The sequence below is a fragment of the Helianthus annuus genome, chromosome 10, assembly GCF_002127325.2.
Source record: "Helianthus annuus cultivar XRQ/B chromosome 10, HanXRQr2.0-SUNRISE, whole genome shotgun sequence".
Taxonomy (NCBI): Eukaryota; Viridiplantae; Streptophyta; class Magnoliopsida; order Asterales; family Asteraceae; genus Helianthus; species Helianthus annuus.
In genome coordinates this window covers 28,421,606-28,445,008 of record NC_035442.2, presented here as the reverse complement: position 1 = coordinate 28,445,008, position 23,403 = coordinate 28,421,606, and the positions used below count along the sequence as shown (strand labels likewise).

Here is a 23,403-nt window from a genome sequence, read left to right as displayed (position 1 = left end):
GCAACACTAAAAACTCTCAAAACATCCTCCAAACCGTAGCTGAAAGCAAAGGTTCGAGCAGATTGACACCCCTTCACGAAAATGAGCATAACTCACTCATTTCTTAACGAAATCACTTGATTCTTTTTCCTACTTACTTGGATAATCATGGGGTTCGATTCCTAGACTTCTCCTTGGAGAAATCAGACCTGGAAATGCCCCGAAATCGTCCATAAACTTTCTGTTTGTTTTTATGTTCATCAAAAAATTGTTTAAACCTATGTAACTTGTGTTCAACACATCTCATACCTATGTCCTAATGCTTACAACTTATCCCATGGTTGGCTAAGCTTAAAAACAAGGTTGAGACATTTAAAATCAGAGGATTAAACCTCATAAACTTGGTGTTTTGTCTAGGGTTTCAACCCACAAATCATGTCAAGCTTAGGTCTTGATGAATGAGTGATTAGGGAACAACTTGGGTTGTCCTACATACAATCCTCACGTGATTTGATGATTTCTCTATAGTTAGGTTGTTTATGTTATTGTGCAAATCCTAGTTCGTGACCCTCCTTGGTTGTTGTTACACCAAGTGAAGTGGTGAACATTCAAGGCGTTCCTAAATGGAAGCATGTCCTTCCTACCCCATACATGACATCTATGATAACACGAGGTGCCTAAATGAAGATTCTAATCTTCTACCTCCTACTTGAATTATTGGACTAAATAATATGTAGTACTTAACCTAGATATATATATACACTCATTCGAACCTTTGATGTTGAACTCATGTTTATATGTTAAAGTAGTAGAACATCACCTAAGACCTAAACCTTGTTGTGATTCTTATGGGTGTTCAACTAATGAAAACATTATCATAACCCTTGTGGTTACCAAGTGTCATACAAGTGTTAAGTGTTGAAGATGATTATTTTCACATGCTATTCACATATCTTACTTTTTATGTTGTTTTGAATGCCGAATCTCGACTCTAAGCATACTTGAAATTTAACCCTACACATTCAATCTTCCAACCTCATCAACTCGTCAATAATTGGATAATTGGAAAGCATATGCAAACTTTGTGAGTATACTCGTATTTCCCCCTTTTTACTTTTACCACTTTTGGGGTGTAACATGTTTATCTATCAACTTACACATGAACATTTTGCTTAACACATGAACATTCCTATAACATGCTTGTATACGTGATGGCTTGATGCTTTAAACTTGGATTTATCTTATGTGTTGAATTTATCATTAACTTCGTACGAGCCAAACCGTGACATATGTAGCGCTATAGGATTAACGACCCGCCCCTTTATCTCGGTTATGTCATGAGCATATTGCGTTTCCTTGGTTCGATATGTTAGACACATACCATATTTAAAGGCTTATCTTGAATCACATGCTTGCTATGAGGAATTGTTCAAAACTTATCTTTTGCTATGTACGTATCAAACTTGTATACTCGCCTTTGCTTTTGCATTGAACTTTATTTTAACATGTTACAGGTGGATGTTGACGATGCATGGAATCTAGTAGGATGCTTAGATACCCACTTAGAAAGAATTGTATTTGTATTGTATCATTTTATTATTCATGTTGTTGTACTTTGTTTCAAAACCTTGTACTTGATTCTTTAGAAATGAAATGAAATGATTATTTAAATACTTGTCACAATTATTAGCGTTATAATGTCTCGAGCAATCTTCACACTTCGTCTCATCCCGATGTTTCCGCCATTGGTTGGGGTGTGACAGATTGGTATCAGAGCCATAACTATAGGGAATTAGGAAAAGTAGGAATGCTTTCACCTAGTCTATAGTTTTAGAGCCTTATTCGTATGCTTTGCTTGGGCTACTACATGATACTTTATTTGTTACTTATTCATGCTCTTTTAAACATGTATGTTACTCGTGTGTAATATTTGACATATTGTTCTTACGCATTAATGCTTGTTTTATTATGTGTTAACACTTGTTTCGTTGTTCGATTCTTTATGTGTTATTCTTGACATATTTCTCTATGTGTTAATACTTGTTTTATCATTTCATTATTTAAGTACCATTCTTGATATGCTTTCCTATGTGTTTACACTTGTTTGTGTATCTCCTTCGACATACACTTCCCTCATGCATTTTACTCGATTATTCTAAATCCGACAACACTCACATTGTACAAATGAGACGAATTCACCAAAATAGGCGTGAAACCCACAATTTGGTGAACGACTCTCAATCTACCTATTCTTTTTTTTTACACGAGATATCGCCATTAAGCTAGGAGTGAAATCCACATCTTAATGGTAAATCTCAAATTTCAAATTCTAGTGGACCCTCGTCAACACGTCGAAATTAAATTTTGACCCGACGAGTACCAACCACACTTTGGATACGAAATCGTCAAGTTAGGGGTGAAACCCGCACCTTGTCGACTAGTTCCACTCCTTGGCATTTTTTTTCATAAATCCCGCCAAGTCTCGAAATTTCGATTGATTTGGGACATGTAGTAACCGGAAGGGTAACTACCGTTAACCGACTTGTCGGCGAGAGTATTTTACCTATTAGGCCAAAGCATGCTCCTCAAATTCAAAAGACTTTTCGACCACTTGGGTTAGTCAAAGTTCCGTTTTGGAACACTCCAAACTTTGGTCAAACATGTGTTTCTATTGTTCATTTTATATGATGCAATCTTTCAATCTCGAGTTTACCTTTGATTTCTCTTTTCACACGCACAACATATCGAACCTTTTCGATACATTTATATATGCATGATTTTCATATAATTTAAATTCATATTCCTTGTAACAACTAGTGGAGAGGTATCATCGAGATTGGAGTGATTTCCTTACCTTGACGATTAACTCCACTCCCCTTTTCTTAAAAACGACCTCACCAACGAGTTAGGGGTGATTCCCTTACCTAGGTGATCGTTACCAAAACGTCTCTTCAAAATATCTTATTATGCAAACTCGATCATATTTTATACCCAAATTGTTTATCATTATTCAAAATACCCACTCATACCGATTTCAAAATACATTGTTTTATCAAACGTACATCTTATTCTACAACCTATTTTCACTCAACTCATATACACGAGATTCTTAATCATGTCTTAAAACGTTTTATTACTCGAACTCCAAAACCTTATGAAATGCTACCTATCAATTAAATCGGTCCAACGAAACTCTTGCCCATGAACTTCATATTCGACTTAATCACTAAAACTTGCTCACATTATATCGTCATACTAGAGACTTCCATTCTTAATTGAAACCAAACCAACCATTCTCAAATACTTATAAGATCTTATAGAAGTTATATGATTGTTTTACCAAATACCCTTTTCAACATCAACAAATCATTTGTTAATTTTTTTTTTAATCACTAAGTGCTTTTGCTAAATTTCTCTTCTAAGAATCCTAGTTTTCACAAGAACCTCCTAAATTCATAATTTCTTATTTGATGAAACGAACTTACTTTTTAATGAAAACCTTTTTCCTACACCAATTAACAAAACACGTGGGCAAGAAGACTTCATAGGGACCGACCATTTTTTTCGGATTACGTAAACCCTTTTAAACAAAATTAGCATTTCTATCTGTTACAAAATACGTTATGCATAACCAACGAGTACTTTCTGTTCCTTTACATATACAAACTATATTCTACCTTTCAAACCAAGCTCAATCTAATTTTGATTCGACAAACTCAACGTTTTGTTTAAACAACTATACATGCACATCATCATACACATTTTAGTCGATATCTCGCGATAACATCATTTATATCGTTCGTATCTACATACTTAACCTTTTTTTTTCGCAATGTCTCAACGTACACCATATACGCAATATTTATTTTTCATACCTACACCTATGTTCATAGGTTTTATGCTTGTACTCATACACATACTACTTATACGTTTTACGCTTCTACATGTACACATACTACTTACACGTTTTATGTTTATGCTCATACATACATGCGTATTCATACTTAAACTTATGCTCATACTTTCGTCCTTACTCATGATTCATACATTCGTACCTATACGCGAGCGCAACCCGAGGGATTCGCTTGCGTGGGTCCCACACATACTTAAACATGGACTGGCTTATATACTACATTCTTGTACGTACACATTCTAAACCTTTTTATGTATACCCCGATTCATGCACAACTAGTACAAGCTATGCGGATCATGCGACGATCAAAATAATCACGGGTGCACACGGGATTATAGTGATAGGCGTATGAGAACCATAGAGTGTGCTACTGCGTATGGTAATACACGGAACGTAACATGACACCGAAGACGAAACGGACGTAACATGGTCAAAACATGGTGGATACGCCGCGGGTATTTCCTATAGATAAGTGTTTTCACCATGTTACCAAACCGTCGTAAAACGTGCCATGAGAAATTCAGTGTTTTGCAGACCCTTTGACCTAATACAAACTTTAAATAACTCACAAACGCATTGTATCCGATTATCCATGACGAGACTTCATCTTTAACACGCTACTTTCGTCTATCTAATACTTATATCATTCATATACTTACATTCATTTAGTGTCAATTGTTCACCCCATACTCCTATTATTCTCCATTATCCTTTCTTTCATATGAACCCCGTTCACATTCAAACTTATTTAAACTCCTTTGCCTATGCGCACGCATACCCATTTTACCTATGCTTAAACGCCTCAACGCATTTTAGTCAAACAAATTCCTATCCTATCATTCTTCAAAATTTCGTACTTTTCTAAACGTTTCAAAACTCCCAAGTCTCGATTCTTTTAGCCAAAATGCTTTTTCTCCAAGGTCTTCCTCTTGAATAAATTTCGGGACGAAATTTCCTAAAGGAGGGGAGACTGTAACGCCCTGCTTTTTCATACTTTACATAATTAGAAAGCTCGCCTTGTAATGCTATTTTTGGAAATCTTGTATTATTGTAGTCGTCTTTTCGTTGTAAAATCCAAGACTTGGATCATAAATAAAATTCGTATTTCTTTAAATTCACCATCTACATATTCATACATGTTCATACGTTCGAATTCATTGTACATCGAATCCTTATTTGTAACTCATACTTATACTTATTCACGATGCATGTCCATGCTTGTCCTTATATTGTTGATACCTAAAAACCCCTAATAATATGCTTATTTATACAACGGTTAATCATCTAATATGTGACATATACTTGTCACTTACAAACACGTTACATACTTGTAGATTACACTTTTTACCTAGTTAAATCATGTTTTATTTCATATTTCACCTTGTTACAAGTTAGGGGAAACATTGTTGCATATTATTACACAACTTAACTAACAAAATTACTCATTATAATGTCTTAAAAAATAAAAAAAAATAAAGGAATATGGCAGCCCCAATTCAGCAAAATTCAGCCCCATATAGTTGGGTTTTGTGGGCTAGTTTCAAGGTGTAACCCCTTCTAAACACTTCCAAAGCCCAACCCATTGAAACCCTAATCCTTCCCCCTATAAATACCACTTATAACCAGCCTCTCTACCACTTTTGCAACACTAAAAACTCTCAAAACATCCTCCAAACCGTAGCTGAAAGCAAAGGTTCGAGCAGATTGACACCCCTTCACGAAAATGAGCATAACTCACTCATTTCTTAACGAAATCACTTGATTCTTTTTCCTACTTACTTGGATAATCATGGGGTTCGATTCCTAGACTTCTCCTTGGAGAAATCAGACCTGGAAATGCCCCGAAATCGTCCATAAACTTTCTGTTTGTTTTTATGTTCATCAAAAACTTGTTTAAACCTATGTAACTTGTGTTCAACACATCTTATACCTATGTCCTAATGCTTACAACTTATCCCATGGTTGGCTAAGCTTAAAAACAAGGTTGAGACATTTAAAATCAGAGGATTAAACCTCATAAACTTGGTGTTTTGTCTAGGGTTTCAACCCACAAATCATGTCAAGCTTAGGTCTTGATGAATGAGTGATTAGGGAACAACTTGGGTTGTCCTACATACAATCCTCACGTGATTTGATGATTTCTCTATAGTTAGGTTATTTATGTTATTGTGCAAATCCTAGTTCGTGACCCTCCTTGGTTGTTGTTACAGCAAGTGAAGTGGTGAACATTCAAGGGGTTCCTAAATGGAAGCATGTCCTTCCTACCCCATACATGACATCTATGATAACACGAGGTGCCTAAATGAAGATTCTAATCTTCTACCTCCTACTTGAATTATTGGACTAAATAATATGTAGTACTTAACCTAGATATATATATACACTCATTCGAACCTTTGATGTTGAACTCATGTTTATATGTTAAAGTAGTAGAACATCACCTAAGATCTAAACCTTGTTGTGATTCTTATGGGTGTTCAACTCATGAAAACATTATCATAACCCTTGTGGTTACCAAGTGTCATACAAGTGTTAAGTGTTGAAGATGATTATTTTCACATGCTATTCACATATCTTACTTTTTATGTTGTTTTGAATGCCTAATCTCGACTCTAAGCATACTTGAACTTTAACCCTACATATTCAATCTTCCAACCTCATTAACTCGTCAATAATTGGATAATTGGAAAGCATATGCAAACTTTGTGAGTATACTCGTATTTCCCCCTTTTTACTTTTACCACTTTTGGGGTGTAACATGTTTATCTATCAACTTACACATGAACATTTTGCTTAACACATGAACATTCCTATAACATGCTTGTATACGTGATGGCTTGATGCTTTAAACTTGGATTTATCTTATGTGTTGAATTTATCATTAACTTCGTACGAGCCAAACCGTGACATATGTAGCGCTATAGGATTAACGACCCGCCCCTTTATCTCGGTTATGTCATGAGCATATTGCGTTTCCTTGGTTTGATATGTTAGACACATACCATATTTAAAGGCTTATCTTGAATCACATGCTTGCTATGAGGAATTGTTCAAAACTTATCTTTTGCTATGTACGTATCAAACTTGTATACTCGCCTTTGCTTTTGCATTGAACTTTATTTTAACATGTTACAGGTGGATGTTGACGATGCATGGAATCTAGTAGGATGCTTAGATACCCACTTAGAAAGAATTGTATTTGTATTGTATCATTTTATTATTCATGTTGTTGTACTTTGTTTCAAAACCTTGTACTTGATTCTTTAGAAATGAAATGAAATGATTATTTAAATACTTGTCACAATTATTAGCGTTATGATGTATCGAGCAATCTTCACACTTCGTCTCATCCCGATGTTTCCGCCATTGGTTGGGGTGTGACATATGAAATCTCAAATTTTTGTCCTCTGGTCATCGGATGCGGACCGCAAAGCCAAGGGCTTACGGTCCGTAAGTCAGTAGCTGGGCGATTTGAGCAAGGGTCGGTTACGGACCGCAACCGTTTAAGCATACGGTCCGTAAGAGTAGCATACGGACCGCAAGAGCTTAGGCTTACGGTCCGTAAGCCTGTCGCTGGCAGCAGGTTTTGGACAGCTGCCTGTTCAGCCTGTTGCACCGCCTTAGAAGTGTGGTTTTCGAAATCAGGGGCATGATAGGCAGTATATAGCATCACAGAGACACCTGGGATGATCTTGTATCAATCATAGACTTCCTTGTGTTGATCTTGAGCATTCTAGTTCACTATATAAAGAAGTAAAGTTGCAACATTTTGTTCACTTCATTCAAGCTCTTCTCATTTGATCTCTGTAACTCCTTGGCCAACAACCAACTCTTCCTAAAGTCCCTAATCCCACTTAGGACTCTTGTAAGTGTTCCTAGTCCTCCTTAATTCATTTTAGCTTAGTTATTTAGCTAAAAGTCAAACCGTCGTAATTAAGGTTTGACTTCGAGATTAGTCAATAATTATCCAGTCAAATCTCGAATTAAAAATACCTATAAGTAGGTAATTATGTGGGTAACAAACCCTTAAAAGGGTATTTTCAGATTCCCACTCTAACTATGTTAATTGTCGAGTCAAAGCTTACCTTAAAAAGTCAACAGAATGTTTATTTTCAAATTAATGCATAATTAGCAATGTAGGATACATGCAACCTGTTTGATCATTAATATAACTTGGTAATTAATGTAAGAACATGTCCCAACATGTTCAACTCGACAATTTTCAGTTTAGGCTCGGTTTGGAACCAAAAGTCGCATAGTTTGACCTCTGCTTTGACTTTCAGTTCTGACCCGTTTAAGCCAAGTTTAGGATTACCTTAGAGCTTCTTTTGGACCTATTTACATGTTAGTATAACCCTCTGTGATTATACAACTTGGTTCATTAGATATCCTATTCACATGCATGATTCCGTTAAATGTTTATATGTTGACCATTATGCCCAAATGACCTTAAAATATGACTTTTGAAAATATAAAAGGGTAGACACCTTAGCTACTGATTTATAAGCTTATACCCAAAATTTGAGATCAGATTGAGGTCTAGAATTGAAGTTATGCTCATTAGCGTAATTAGAAGCCTTTGAAGGAATAAATGGCATAATTAGCATATAGCCTATCTAAACCCAAATTTCTATACAAAACTTTGTACCTACTGATATAAAATAATATTTTGGGAATTTTAAAGATTTTTAAAGATTTTAGACTGAGCATAACTTAGTGTTCTAAGCTTAAATCGGTTAATGCCTGTTTTGCACTTTTAGACTATAAAATGAGTTTTATAGATCCTATTGACCCCAAACCTTTTTCTACTAATCTAATATGTTAAATAAAGTATTTTGAGCCTTCTAGAATTTTAAAAATATCAGCTTTCCATACCAAACCCGGAAATGGCTCCAAATCGCCTTTTTTAGCGTTTTTAACGCATAGTATGTACTAGAACCTTTTTAAGCATATAGGGTTGAAACCTACTGATGTATTCAGTAAATTTTTATATTCTAACAGTAGGCAAATATTTTAAACTCAGAATTCCATTTTTGACCTTTTAGGCCTATGTGAAATTACCAAAATGCCCCTACGGAGCATAGTATGGTTATAAGTAATAAATTTCACATATATATGATACCCCACTGTTATAACTTATTAAATTAAGTACATTTACTGATTTAATCAGACCTGTAACACAAGTTATTATTTAAACTCTTTTACACCCTTTAAAATGACCAAAATACCCTTATGAGGCATAGTTTGGGTTTAAAACCATTTGGGGCATAATGGAAGGTATCTTACTGATATCACAACATGTTTAAGGCATATTAACTTAGGAAACTAGTATATGACTCTTATGGTTACTCGTTACGCACTTTACGCGTTCGGATCGGCTTATGTAACTAGTTTACCCATTTTAGCCGAAACGGGTTAAACCATATCATTTCTGTCTCAAAATCCAGAATGTGATTAAGCTACCCATATTAAACAAGCATGCAAGCTTGCCGGGTCAAAACCACATTCTAAAACGGTCTTCGCCTTATCGTGCGTTTAAAACCGTAATCTTCATTTAAAACTAACCGGTCTAAGCTTAGGCTAAATTAAAAGACCCGTTAGGATTCTAATAGGTTATTAAACCTTCATTCCAGATATAGGAGCCCAGTAAAAGCTATCTGTACTTGCTGATTTGATACGGCTGGGATTAAATTTATATTTAGCTCAGGTAAATACATTTAACTTATTTTCCCTTATACGGGCTTGGGGTACGGTATATAAAATACCGCTTGGTCGGGTAATTGACCTTAACCAGTCGGTGGTTAAGTGTTGTCAAAATGACCTGTTTGAAAATGTTGTTTTGTTTGTTTAACGCCTTTAGGGGTTTAATGACCATGTCCCGGATATCCTTGGCATCATTCAAAGAATGGCCACGACCTTAGCACACGGGTGTAGGCGTACACCCGTAGTGCATTCAAATCAATAAAGTATAATTGTCGGTACGAGAGAAGTCTCGCGGCAGAACTATACTAAGTGGTGTGTCTATTAATCTTTAACCCGGCACGACCCGGACAACTGAACGCATAACAAACATGTAATTCTTTTACAAGATTATAAGCAAATAATTATCCCAAGTTATAAAAACTTTTGCGCCGCGGGCATTCAAATCAATTTTAAACCTTTTCAAAATGAGTCAGTTAAATTGTATTTACCAGTGTAAACTGACGTATTTTCCAAAAAGGCTAAGTGCAGGTACTACGCGTAATAGGCTGGCCACTCCTTAGCATCAATAAAAGTCTCGCAAGCTTAGGATGCATGAAGTCTATTGAATAAAAGTTTCCTCTTTGTTTTGATCCGCTTGTGGATCTATTTCAACTGTTTGTGATACTTGATATTACAATTTTATTTGGTTGAAATAAATCTATCTTTTGCTTCCGCTGTGCATTTATATTTTGTATTGTTTGACTATGACGATATCAACTACGTCACTAATCCCCCACCGGGCCCACCGGTGACACGTGGAAAACAAGGGTGTGACAAATTACAACTTAGCAATCACTATACGATTATCGTTAACGTATTATACGAATATTGTTCTTGTATACGAACGTATTGTACATATCATATATGCTCGTACAATGTTTGAACATTCAACAAGTATACGACCGTATATAAAATATACGTTCGTATAATGTTTGAATATTCAAACATTATACGACCGTATATAAATATACGATCGTATAATGTTTGAATATTCAAACGTTATACGAGCGTGTATAATGTATACGATCGTAAAACCTTTGATTATTCAAGATTATACGGTCGTATAAACTGTATACGGTCGTATAATGTTTGAATATTCAAACATTATACGATCGTATACAATTTATACCACCGTATACACTTGAATAATCAGTTACAATTTTCTGTTTCAATTTTTTTTTCAAATTGAATTATACAATTGTAATCGTTACGCCTATCTATGCTTTACTATACAAGACCATAATCTAACATGTTACGGAATTTGAAAGTTTACTATACGAAAACGTGCCGTATAGGAAGAACGAGAAGAAAACGCCAAAAACGCCGAAGAACGTTGTCCAAGAACGATCCGAGAGAAAACCGAGAGAATTTTTGGTGGAATGTTGAGGCCGTATGGTGGAAATGAGGTCGTATAAAACTTATACGATCTTTTTTCCTTTGTATACGGGCCGTATAAAAGTATACGACCCGAATTTATTTTAATTTTGTCGTATACTTAATATACGATGACGGTATACGAGGCGTATATTTTTATACGGCCCGTATACAATTCAGTATTTTTCATTTATTTTCAATTACTATATGTGAAACTGACAAAAATACGGTCGGTATGCGTTAACGTTGATTCGTTTAAACGTTTTTTCAAATTCAATTTCAACAAGTTGCCAAAACATTTATATAACGTGTATGTTGATCATTACAAATTGTCAAAACATGTAAATAACATTTTATATTCATAGGGTACCTATATCTATGTAATCCCTGGTCCTATATTGATCAACGATCGTATTATATTGGTCAATACGTTCCTTGTAATAGTGATACCAACTTTCTGCTAGCGTATTCCGTGTAGGTTGTCGCCAGTATCCTGATGGGGTTGGCATTGGATATTCCCCTTCTAATCTTACGTGAATAAAATGGTTCCTGTGTACATGTACAATCGCGACTGTTCGATGCGGAATACTTTCTTCGGCTATTGTGAACATGGGAAAAAATGAAGCACAACCAATGTCACTTAATAAGAGACAAATGACATTCCACCGGTTTGCTATCAGAAGCCCCGTGAATGGCATTTGTAGCCACTTATGTGGAGGTGCTCCGTCTATATGCTTGGACCAAACTAATGATTGCAGAACTTGTTGATACTGAACTTCATGTATCTTTTTCCAAAATTCGTGGAACCGATTGCACTCATCATGAAGATGATCCCGTATGAACGGCCACTGCCACTCTTTAAGCGATAAGCCGACCGCCATAGATCGAAACCCACAATTACCATCACCCTGCACATTTTGTATGTGACTGAGGTGTGTATAGAAGCACGGTAGAATGTACTTTTTGAAGTGCATGAACATATTAACTTGTCCGACAGGCAGCAAAGGTAAGTCTGGTGGCTCTTCCTTTTATTTTGCGACCTTGTTTTTCGTTTTCGAATTCTTATGCCTTTCGCTATCTCACTGAAGAACATAGGTGTTTCAGTACAATAACTTTGTGACTCGACAAACGAGCTGTGCCTGGTAGGTTCGATCGTTGACTCTTGTGTGCCAAACCCATCTTGTGAATCACTATACTGGTCCTGCGTTGTAAAAAAGCTGTGTCTTGAAGGCTCCGTAAACGAATCATCCTTCCTTTGTTGCTGAGCTTTTAAAGTTGGACGACCCCGTGCGTTTTTTTGCACAACTGGGTGTTTAAGCTTCGTCTTATTGAGTTGTACCAACTCCTTCATCTTTTGAATCAAGTTTTTCTTGAGTTCTCTCGGCTGAGCACTTAAAAGTTGTTTGAGAAGCGCAAATTCGCCGTCTAAGTCTAAAGAGTCCACCTTGCTCGGTTCGACTATGGAGTCCAAATTTAACTTTCTCCAAAAAGGGTCTATCAACTCCAACGGGATCATTTGACCTAAGAAACATATCAACAAACAACATAAAACGTCAATAAGATTTTGCGTGATGAAAGGCTATGATTATAAAATGTGGTTGGTCGAATAATGTATTACCATTCGTTGTATACGGTTCCAACCGACACGCGCACGGCAACCCACAACTTGTATACAAACGGCACGCGCATGTACGGTTATATAACTTTAATTTTTCTATTTCATTTATTTCGTCTGATATCAACTCTAGGCAGGCATGTGAAACCTTCTTTAGTAGGAGATTAAATATTGGTTTATTATGATGACCCAATGTTCGGCTCCTGCTTGTTTCAATGCTGCCTTTGATTTCTGTCACCTGGTTTCTTATGAGCTTATCGATAAGTGGTACCACTTTCTCCAGGGTGTAATTAGAGTCGCCTAGGTACTGCTTCAAAAGGGCATGTTAACCCTCTGCCCTGTTTGTTGTATTTTGACCGAAGTTCAGATGTTGGTCGCTCCAGAACGAAACAAACCGGTCTCTATATGGTTGTAACCAGATTGAATCCAAATAGTTCATAATCTCTGTAATCAAAGTCAAGTGCAGTTAAGACAAGTCAAATAAATACGATTATTAAACAAAAATTATATAAAACTTACCGTCGGTTTTTTTGCGTGGCAAGTTTGATCGTATTCGCTCGTACCAGTAGTTGTAGTCAAGATCGGTCGTTGAGTTAATTAGCTCGCCCCACTTGTAAAGAAACCTCCCCCCTTTATCCTCTGTTTTAAAGCTTTGCCTGCAATGCTTGAAGATGTTTTGCTGTATGTGCCACATACACAATGAATGTCTAGCCCTGGGAAACATGGTTGCACATGCGTTCATTAGGGCGCGATCTATATCGGTTACTATTACACGGGGTTCCATAACACTGTCTAATGAGTGTTTCAACCTCTGTAGAACCCATGTGAAGTTTTCCTGTTTCTCGTTGCTTACGAACGCATGAGCAATGCAAAACGACATCAACGTGGATGTAACACCGATAATCTGGACTAGCGGCATTTTGTACCGATTCGTCTTGTAGGTGGCGTCTATAAGCAACACATGCGGGAAAGCGCGCCACAACATGTTCGACTCCGGGTGGATGAAGAAAACATCCTCGACCCGTTCGCCGTTTTGAGATGTTCTATGGTAAAAAACAAACCCAACCTTCTCCAACCGGTTGAAAAGTATCTGCATTGGAGTCTCGCCGACTTGTTCCATTCGACCCAATTTGGCCCGAGCATTGTATATGGTGTTTCTTGTTGAGACATTATGGGGGTTCTGTTCTTTAATGGCAACAAAAATGTCTCGTGGTTTTATGTTCTGATGCGTCATTTGCTCCACTGTCCTCTCTTTTGATGGAGTCAACCTCATTAGGGACGGATGACCCTCTGGATACAGAAATGGTTCGTCGTTATGTTTAGCTTCCTCAACCCTTAGATCCCAATAACCTAACCTCTTTTTGTATGCCCCGATCAGTTGGAACTTGCAACCGGTTTTCCTGGTCCCGCTGCGTCTGACCGTGGCTGTTGATTTGTACTCGCCGGCACAATCGCACGTAAGCCAGATTTTTAACGGCTGACCGCTACCCTGTTTATCGTAGATGGTGCGTTTGATGACGAGGGCGTAGCCATTTACGCGTCCAACGTCTCTACACCACTCTACCAATTCATCCATGCTAGCGAATTCCTAACGAAAACACTTATATGTGTCAATTAATGATTAACCAATCGGTTTAGCTTTAGTATAAACGAGTTCGGGTCAGTTTCAGGTTGAACCTGCGAACTCGTTTGGGTTAACGGGTCGGGTTCGGGTCAACATGGTCGGGTTGGAGGGTTGACCCGTTACACATTTATACTATATATTAACATAGATTTCATAATTTAAATATGATATTATTATATATATATATATATATTTGTGTTTTTTAAGTAAATTTTAACTTTAATATATTAATTTCAGAAAAAAATAAAAAAATTAGGGTTTAATGGGTCGTGTTCGGGTCAACCCATGAAAGTTCGGGTCGTGTTCGGGTTCTTGTGTATGGTACGATTTTCGAGTTCGGGTCGAGTTCGGGTTTGTGTAAAATTTTCAGGTTCAGGTCGGGTTGAACCCACCAACCCGCGAACACGACCCGTTGAGCAACCCTAATCTAAGGTTTTAATAAAAACAACATCAAACGTAAAAACACTAAAATAGTTAACGTACAACAAATAAACGTATAATTAAATGTTATACCTTCTTGTTTTGAAACTCACTATGTTCCTGGTCAGCATTTGGACCCTCCGGCGGTCCATCACTTATGGGAGGAGACTGAGAACTATCAGTCGGTGGTCCAAAAATAACAGGAGGGTCTTCAAAATTAACCGGGTGTTGCGATGGATAATAACCAGCATAATTAGGCTGAATTGCATCCAAACCCCAAGTATCCTGACCTGCATCAGACGCAAGAATGGGATCGAACGGAGCATTCAGATCAAACATGCCCGCTTTGTTATCTTCATTGTTATAATAACTCCCCTGATTCGCCTCGTTATCAAACACATTAAAAAAGTTACCCCAACCCGACATTATAGCGTAAATAATTTGAATACAGAGAAAAATAGAAGAAACGAATAGAAGTTGAATGAAAATGAATGAAATTAGTGTCGTTTATATAGAGAATTTTACGGAATATTCCATCGTTTCAAATGATTAACACGTGAATCGAGGAATCTAACGTCGAATCAAATAACTCGCACGAATATCGAGTAATCTAACGTCTAATCACATAACTCGCACGAGAATCGAGGAATATAACATCGAATCAGAGAATCTTACGTCTACTCGCACGTGAATCGAGGAATAATACGTCGCGTCAAATAGTAATAAAACAATAAAATAAAGGAAATTCATTGTATACGAGCCGTATAGATATATACGACCCGTATAAAGTAGCCGTATAATATATATACGACCACAGTATCATCTTATTCTAACATGGTTGATACGGGCCGTATAAGATTATACGGCCTGTATAGAATAAAGTGAACTGAGTAGCCTTTGTCGGTTCACTTTATTCTATACGGGCCTTATACGGCCCGTATCAATCATATTAGAATAAGATGATACTATGTGGATTTATTAGGACCCTTTTTATTTCGGTTATGGTTATTTCGATTTCCCTGCCCACCACCCCTAGTCTAGTCTGGACAACATATCACTATATCAAAGGTCAAGGTGTTGGCATAAAACATATTTTTCTCAAATAGAAAAAAAGGCCCAAAAATCCTCCTCTTTTCATTGCTCTTCTTCAGTTATTCGATTATGAATCAAGAAACCCTTCCGTTGGAATCCACTAACACGTTTCCTTGATTGAGTCAAACCCAATTCTTTAAATTCACCAAGACCCCCCCTCAACGTTTCCTCTAATGGGTTTCAATTTGGATAAAAATTCAAGATTATATGATGATTGTCGCATTCCAAAGGTACCGTCTTTAAAATCACTGTCTTTGATTGATTTAGGGTTTCAGTATTCTATGTGATTATTTATTTATGGGTCGTCAAGTAATTGTATATGATTATGATTATAAACCCCAATGAATATATGATTGTTTAGGTAGGGCCATTATTTTATATGCTAAACACTCAGATACCTTCAGCATTACCTACTGTTTGTTAGATTATGGTTATTATGCTAATGGATGATATATGATTGTTTATTGAATCAGTTATCATTCCATGTTATGTTTGTTAGTTAGTCAGTGTCTTTAAAGATCCGAAAAGAGTATATATATGATTATATAGGGGTCATTTTACATGCAAATATTTCCTCTATGTAGTTGATTTAGTTCATTGGGTGTGGAGCTGAAGTTGTATAGCACTACAGCATGACATTTATGTAAGGGTTAGCCATTACTAAAAAAATGAATTATTACCATTGTTAGGAGGGGCTCTTCAAGATGATATTTTCATATATAGCATCGCACATTGATGGTCCCACTAAGAAACAAAATCCGGATAACCTCAAACTGTATGAAACCTAGCTATAGTAATTTGTCTCGTTAAATTTGGTTCCTATATTCGTTTAGAAGTTTTTGAGGGTTCTGTTTTAATAATGGTTTACTATTCATAATCCCTACTTATAGAGTTGTCTAATAACCCCTAGATGCAATGCGCTATGAGGATCACCTAACATAACTTACCTAAAAAAGATGCTGTATAATGTTTCTTTTCTAAAGTTTCGGTCGTATTTCTGAGTGCGTAAAAGTTAAAAATCCCTACTTTCTTTTTCTTTTTCTTTCCTTATTTTGTAACTCTAGTCTTAAAACACGCCGCTCCCATCACCAGAAACATGTTAGAATCAAAAGCTAAATTTATATGTTTTTATCCATCATTTTGTTGAGTTTTGATGTTTGACTTGTTTGTTATATGGAGGCTAACAACACTGGATTGCTCGTGCTCTCTGTATACATTGTTTCTTCTTCTCATTAGTTGTTTGATCTTTTTTTGTTGCTATTTTGTATTTTGTTTGTGTTGAAGAAATGGGTATTTATCTTTAACATCTGTATTAAATGTTGATGTTTATCTATATATTATCAAGATGAGTAATAGGTGATGATGTATGCAGTGACACAACATATTAAACATGCTCAGACTGTTTGATTTAAACGAAACGAAACGTAAACATGCTCCAATTTTAAAAGTCTTTTGGAATGCTTAGAAAATGTTAATTTGTAGGGCTATAATCAAACATTAACAACACACAAATGAACTCAAACGTATAGATGGAAACAAAAGAAGCACTAAGGTGTAATACATTACACTCGCTTAAATTTTTTTATTTTATTTTATATAAATATAGACTACATTAAAAAATAAACAAACTTTTACGAACAATGTTTCAACGTCCGCAAATGTAAATAAACCATCCTCAATTTTATAATAATTTTATAATAATTTCATTATAGACGAATTCAGCATCACTGTTTTAGAAAGAGCATATGAAATCCGGTATAATCGTGATTGAGATGAAATTATGTGAAAAGGTAAGGATGTTAATTAGCTTCCATATTTTATGTAGAAAAACACTTGACCAATCAACTTAGAGCTGCTTATGGCATGTTGTGACGTGAACTAATGCAGGTAAATGTTTCGTTACAATTACAGTAGGACAAATGAAGTAAGAGGTAGACATATTGTTTGTCGCCAAATCGAGAAGAGCTAAAGGTGCGTTCTATTGATTTTGTTATTTTTACTCTTTTGGGTTGGATCACATGATGTTGTACGTTTTTAAAATGCTCATGCATGATAAGTGATTTCTGTAGACGTATTCATGCTGTTGTGTTATGATAAGTTATGTTAAAAGTGATTTTTGTATTCCATTAATACACCGAACTTACGTATTTTTAAATATATTAAGTTATGCTAAATTTTTTGTATAGTGTTAATACCGGCTGAACCAAAGCGGTTATGGTTATGTTTGCCGGTTCAGTATGCTAAAGATACTAAAATGTGATGATTATACCCATTATAATGTCAAACAAGCGTTTCAAGTCAAAGGTGTCAGTTTGACTTTATAACAAGTCAAACTGTTGGTAGTCATTTTTGAAAGTTTCTGATTTTAGCGCTTGCAATGGATTCATGTCTGCCCTTTTTCATGAAGTTATTTCCATTTTCTTTCATGTATCTTGTATAATTACATTTACCAAACACCTTGATTGTTGAACAGCCTTAATCATTTATTACATTTCTAAACTGAACTTCCCCTTAATTGTTTTAATATGCATAGTAACTTAATAATGTAAGTATGTAAATCATGAAACCAGTATACTCACCTCGTGAGTTTCATTAAATCTAGTTTCGATAATTCATGAAAATAGTCTAATTTTAAATATGGTTAACCTAAATTTTGTGCAAAATAATGTTGTTTTCCTATATGTTTACACAGTGAACGTTTCGTGAATCAGACTGATGTATATGAAATTAATCTTTTATTTGCATTTACCAGTATAAAATTCACAAGATCAGTTAACAAAGTATGATTGTTTAAAAGATTATAAGACCATGTGTAGTAAACGGTTTAGTGAATAATGCCCCCACCCTTGGGCGTTTTCTGCCATGTGGCAGTCCAGTCAGCAAGGGGGCATTATTGGGCGTTTTTACAAAAGGGGCGTAGTGGAATAATGCCCAACGAATCATTACCCAATTATTATTATTTTTTTTTAAATTTAAAATTAATTGTATTTGACATGGAATAACCTCATTGGCCAAACAAATTGAAGATCAGCGTGTTTCAAATCACGCTGGAGGGGGGTTTATTGGAAATAACGCCGGAAAACGCTGGCGGGAGTGGTGACCGGGCGTTTTTGGGGGGAGAAAACGCCCACTACAGGTGGTCTAAAGCAGCTGTTTGGAAAATATAACGAATTTGTCAGATTACAGAAACGATGGTCATCCATCAATTCGTGGAAGAAAAGTTGGTACTGCTTTAAAAGGGTAAGCTTGCAGCCATTGGAGTTCAGATGTACAGAATCAAATACTGTATGTTCGTCTACAGTTTACAATTACAAGAAAAAAAGAAGGTACATTCAGTGAACTAATTATGGTTGCTCATGACTCACGAGCCGAGCTGAAAATCTGAGCTCGGCTTGGTTTTTAAACGAGCTGGCTCGGCCCGGCTTGGTTAGGTTTAAGTTTTAGAGAAGAATTAATACATAGCTTTCAGAACTCAATAGTCTAAAATATCTCTCAATATATCTTTAATAAGCCAAAATCAAGTTCAACCAAATACAAAATAAGTTTCAAATTTTAACAAAATACAAAATAAGGTCATTTACGCCCCGCTTGCGGTATGCACATATAATGTATATATGTGTGGGCCCTCGGGGGCAAAAGTGAAAGTGCACTAATTTTAACGTTATTTTACTAATTTCGTGAAAATAACGTTAAAAAGCGAGAGACGGTTAATCATCCATCATGTGGTGGCGTTGATAGCCGAAAGACAAGGGTTGCATGCACTAATCGGCTTTTGTCCCAATTGCTAAGTGTTATGTGCCTTATGTCCAAGGCTTGATGCAAAACTACTATCAAGTCAGGGGTCTCACTAGAAGCAGCCTCTCTATTCCTACGGGGTAGAGGTAAGGCTGTCTACATCTTACCCTCCTCAGACCCTACCTTAGCTTTGCTATTGGTGGGATTTACCGAGTATGATGATAACAAAATAAGGTCATTAGCTTCCTAGTTAACCCCCAAATATGCCATAGATATCCAACTACCCACCTATATTATATGTATATATTAGACTGAATATTAATACAGCTGGCGCTAATTGTATTACCTTAATTAGATTAGGTCTAGAATATCTATATATATCTTGTCCTACATTGTATCATACACACAATTACAATTACAATCAATATACAATTGATACCAATCTTTATGGTATCAGAGCTAGGAAAACCCTAGTCTCTCTATAGCCGACATCATCACAGCCTCTGCTGTGATTTTCGATCAGCCCCTGTTCTTTCTGTTCTTTATCGAAACAATCAGAATGTCTTTGATTGAGCCCTTCTCCTCTACTGATAAAACCACACACAACTCCCACAAGTTCGGGTTTACTCTCACCCCGACCAACTATGGCTATTGGAAGGCCATGATCCAGCCGTTTCTCACTACAAACGGGTTGTTTGGTTATGTCAATGGCACAATACTCTGTCCAGAACCCCTGATCCAGCCACCTGCTGCCACTGGAAAGGAGACAACTGCAGCAGCCTCCACTCCTAACCCTAGTTACACGGCTTGGATTTCCAACGATGCACACATTCGTATGCTGCTGATGTCAACTATTTCTGAAGCATCTTTCCAACACGTACAAGGTACAACATCTCATGATCTCTGGCTTGCTCTTGAACGCGCTTATGCACCGCATACTGCGTCACGAGAATTTACCCTCAAAACTCAGCTGATGAAGATACAAATGAAGGGCGATGAAACTTATGGTGCATATCTTGCTAGGGCACAAGAGTATGCCTCTGCCCTAGCAAACATCGGATCTCCAATGTCAGACAAAGACATTGTGATGCTTGTGGTTTCGGGTCTCCGCGATGAATACAACCCGATTAAACAAAACTTGGTAACACGTCAATTCACGGCTGTCTTTTCTGAACTCCCTAGTCTTTTAGCAGACTATGAGTACATGATCAAGAAATCAGCCCGGAGGTTGGTCCAGCGCAGGCTTTTACAACCTCCAGCAGTCAGAATCCTTCTCTTCCCACCGATACAATGCAGGCCCTTCAACAGCTTGTTTCCAAACTAGGGCTGCAACTTCAGCCCGCTACTACCATGCCCTCCTCGTCCTCAAACGCTGTTGGACCAGCGGCTTTCTATACAAATCGAGGGCGTGGACGTGGCAACAATTACAACAGGGGACGTGGACGTGGATCACATCAGAATCGCAGCCAAGGAAGTGGAGGTTTTCGCCCTAATCCAGGTCAGTTTAGTTGGGCATCTAACCAGAATACTGTTTATGGCACTTGCAACAGGTGCGGAATTGGCCATCTTCCTTCTCAATGCCCGAACCGCGACCCATCTACCTTCCGGTCCAGGCAGCCCTCGGCTTATTATGCCGACACTCGGTCACAAGCATCCTCTCAATGGCTCCCTGACACCGGCTCTAGTAACCATGTCGCTCCGGATATGACGGATTTTGACTCTGCCGAGCCCTACTACGGTGAAGACAATCTACATGTTGGCAATGGTACTCCTCTTCCCATCTTACATATTGGTTCTAAACAATTTTACTCACCCAACAAAACCTTTCAATTAACCAACATCTTACATGTGCCTGAAATTAAGAAAAACCTTCTCTCTGTTCAAAAATTCTGTCACGATAATCATGTCTTCTTTGAATTTCACTCTAACTTTTTTGCTGTGAAGGACATGTTTACACGCACTACCCTCCTCATGGGTCCAAGTGACGGTGGGCTCTACAAAATTCATCTTCCCAAAAATCAACCAATCCCAAAAGTCGCTTTTTCAACAACCCGTGCACCGGCTTCTACATGGCATCAAAGATTGGGACATCCACACTCCCAGCTTTTTCATTCTATGCTTTCTAAATATTGTTTACCAGTTTCCAATAAAGATTCTGTTTTGCATTGTGACTCTTGTTCCATTGGAAAATCTACAAAATTACATTTGTCATCTTCTGAAAACAAAAGTTCACATGTTCTTGATTTAGTGTTTTGTGATGTTTGGGGACCCGCACCTGTCCCGTCTTTCGATGGTCATAACTATTTTTTATTATGTGTTAGACCATTTCTCTAAATTTATGTGGCTGTTTCCATTAAAACGAAAATCTGATGTCTTTGAAACCTTTAAACAATTTGTCACTATGGCTGAAAGACAGTTTTCAACCAAACTAAAAACTGTCCAAACCGATTGGGGAGGGGAGTTCAGGAACCTCTCTACCTTTTTCTTCTCCATAGGCATCATACATCGCCTATCTTGCCCTCACACAAGTGAACAAAACGGTGTCGTTGAACGACGACATCGTCATGTTGTTGAAACCGGTCTCACTTTCATGGCACAGTCGGATACACCACAACGGTTTTGGCATTTTGCATTTGAAACTGCTGTCTACCTCATAAACCGTATGCCGTCACGTTCCAATTACATCGTCTCACCGTTTGAACACCTTTTTAAACGGAAACCAATCTTTTCCTTTCTTCGTGTCTTTGGCTGCCAATGTTATCCCTATTTGCGTCCTTACAATCCACACAAGATGGATTTTCGGTCCATCCCCTGTATCTTTCTTGGATACAGCACATCTCATCACGGGTACCGATGCTTTGATCCCGTTTCCGAACGCATCTACATTGCCCGTCATGTTCGGTTCAATGAAACCTCTTTTCCTTTCAAAGCTCAACCCTCTATTCCTTCACCTTCTTCACAACCCGATTCTAGCCCGTACATATCCTCATACCCTACACCTACTCCTACTCCTACTCCTACACCTGATTTCCCTACCCAGCCACCTCCATCCCCTCCTGTCGACAATCACCTTACACCTCCCACCCCTCCACCTCAAACCTACTCTTGCCAAACTAACACCCGTCCCACCATCCCTGCCTTTGAAAAATACTCCCAAACACACCAGAATGTCGATCCTCAACCGACATCCTCCTCACCATCTGATCCCACTCCCACTCCTCTCCCTCTACCACCAACTAACACCACCACTGAACCATCTCAACCCACCCACCGCTCTCGTCCATCTAACTTACGACAAAACCCTAAAAAATCCAAGCCATACAATCCCTCATCCTTTCATACCACTCCATCTCCCTCCACTCCATCTCCCTCCACCACCGAACCCACCACCTTCGCCACTGCCAACACAGATTCTCATTGGCGTAAGGCTATGGCAGATGAATATTCGGCCCTTATACGGAATGGCACTTGGACACTGGTACCATCTCCACCTAATGCTAATATTGTTGACTGCAAATGGGTTTACAAAGTCAAGCGTGATCAACATGGAACAATTACGCGCTACAAAGCGCGCCTGGTGGCTAAGGGCTTCAATCAGCAACCTGGTATTGACTACACAGAAACATTTAGTCCTGTGGTCAAATCTACCACCATTCGAGTTGTCCTTTCTCTAGCGGTTACCAAACAGTGGCTGCTACGACAACTAGACGTGCAAAACGCCTTTTTACATGGAGACTTGAAAGAAAAGGTCTATTTAAAACAGCCCCAAGGGTTCGTTGACCCACTTAGACCAGCCCATGTGTGCCTCCTTCATAAGGCTTTGTATGGTCTGAAACAAGCACCCCGTGCTTGGTTTGAGCGGCTATTTTCCGCATTGCTGTCTCTTGGCTTCAAAGGGTCTAAGACGGA

General features: G+C 37.6%; 1 long non-coding RNA gene across 1 annotated transcript; it reads left to right on the top strand.

The window, feature by feature from the left end:
• The first annotated feature begins 15,698 nt into the window (after window positions 1-15,698).
• Window positions 15,699-17,880, top strand: LOC110884323. Its single transcript, XR_002561057.2, has 2 exons — window positions 15,699-15,989; window positions 17,671-17,880. It is a non-coding gene; the product is annotated as an uncharacterized LOC110884323 (long non-coding RNA).
• The last annotated feature ends 5,523 nt before the right edge of the window (window positions 17,881-23,403 follow it).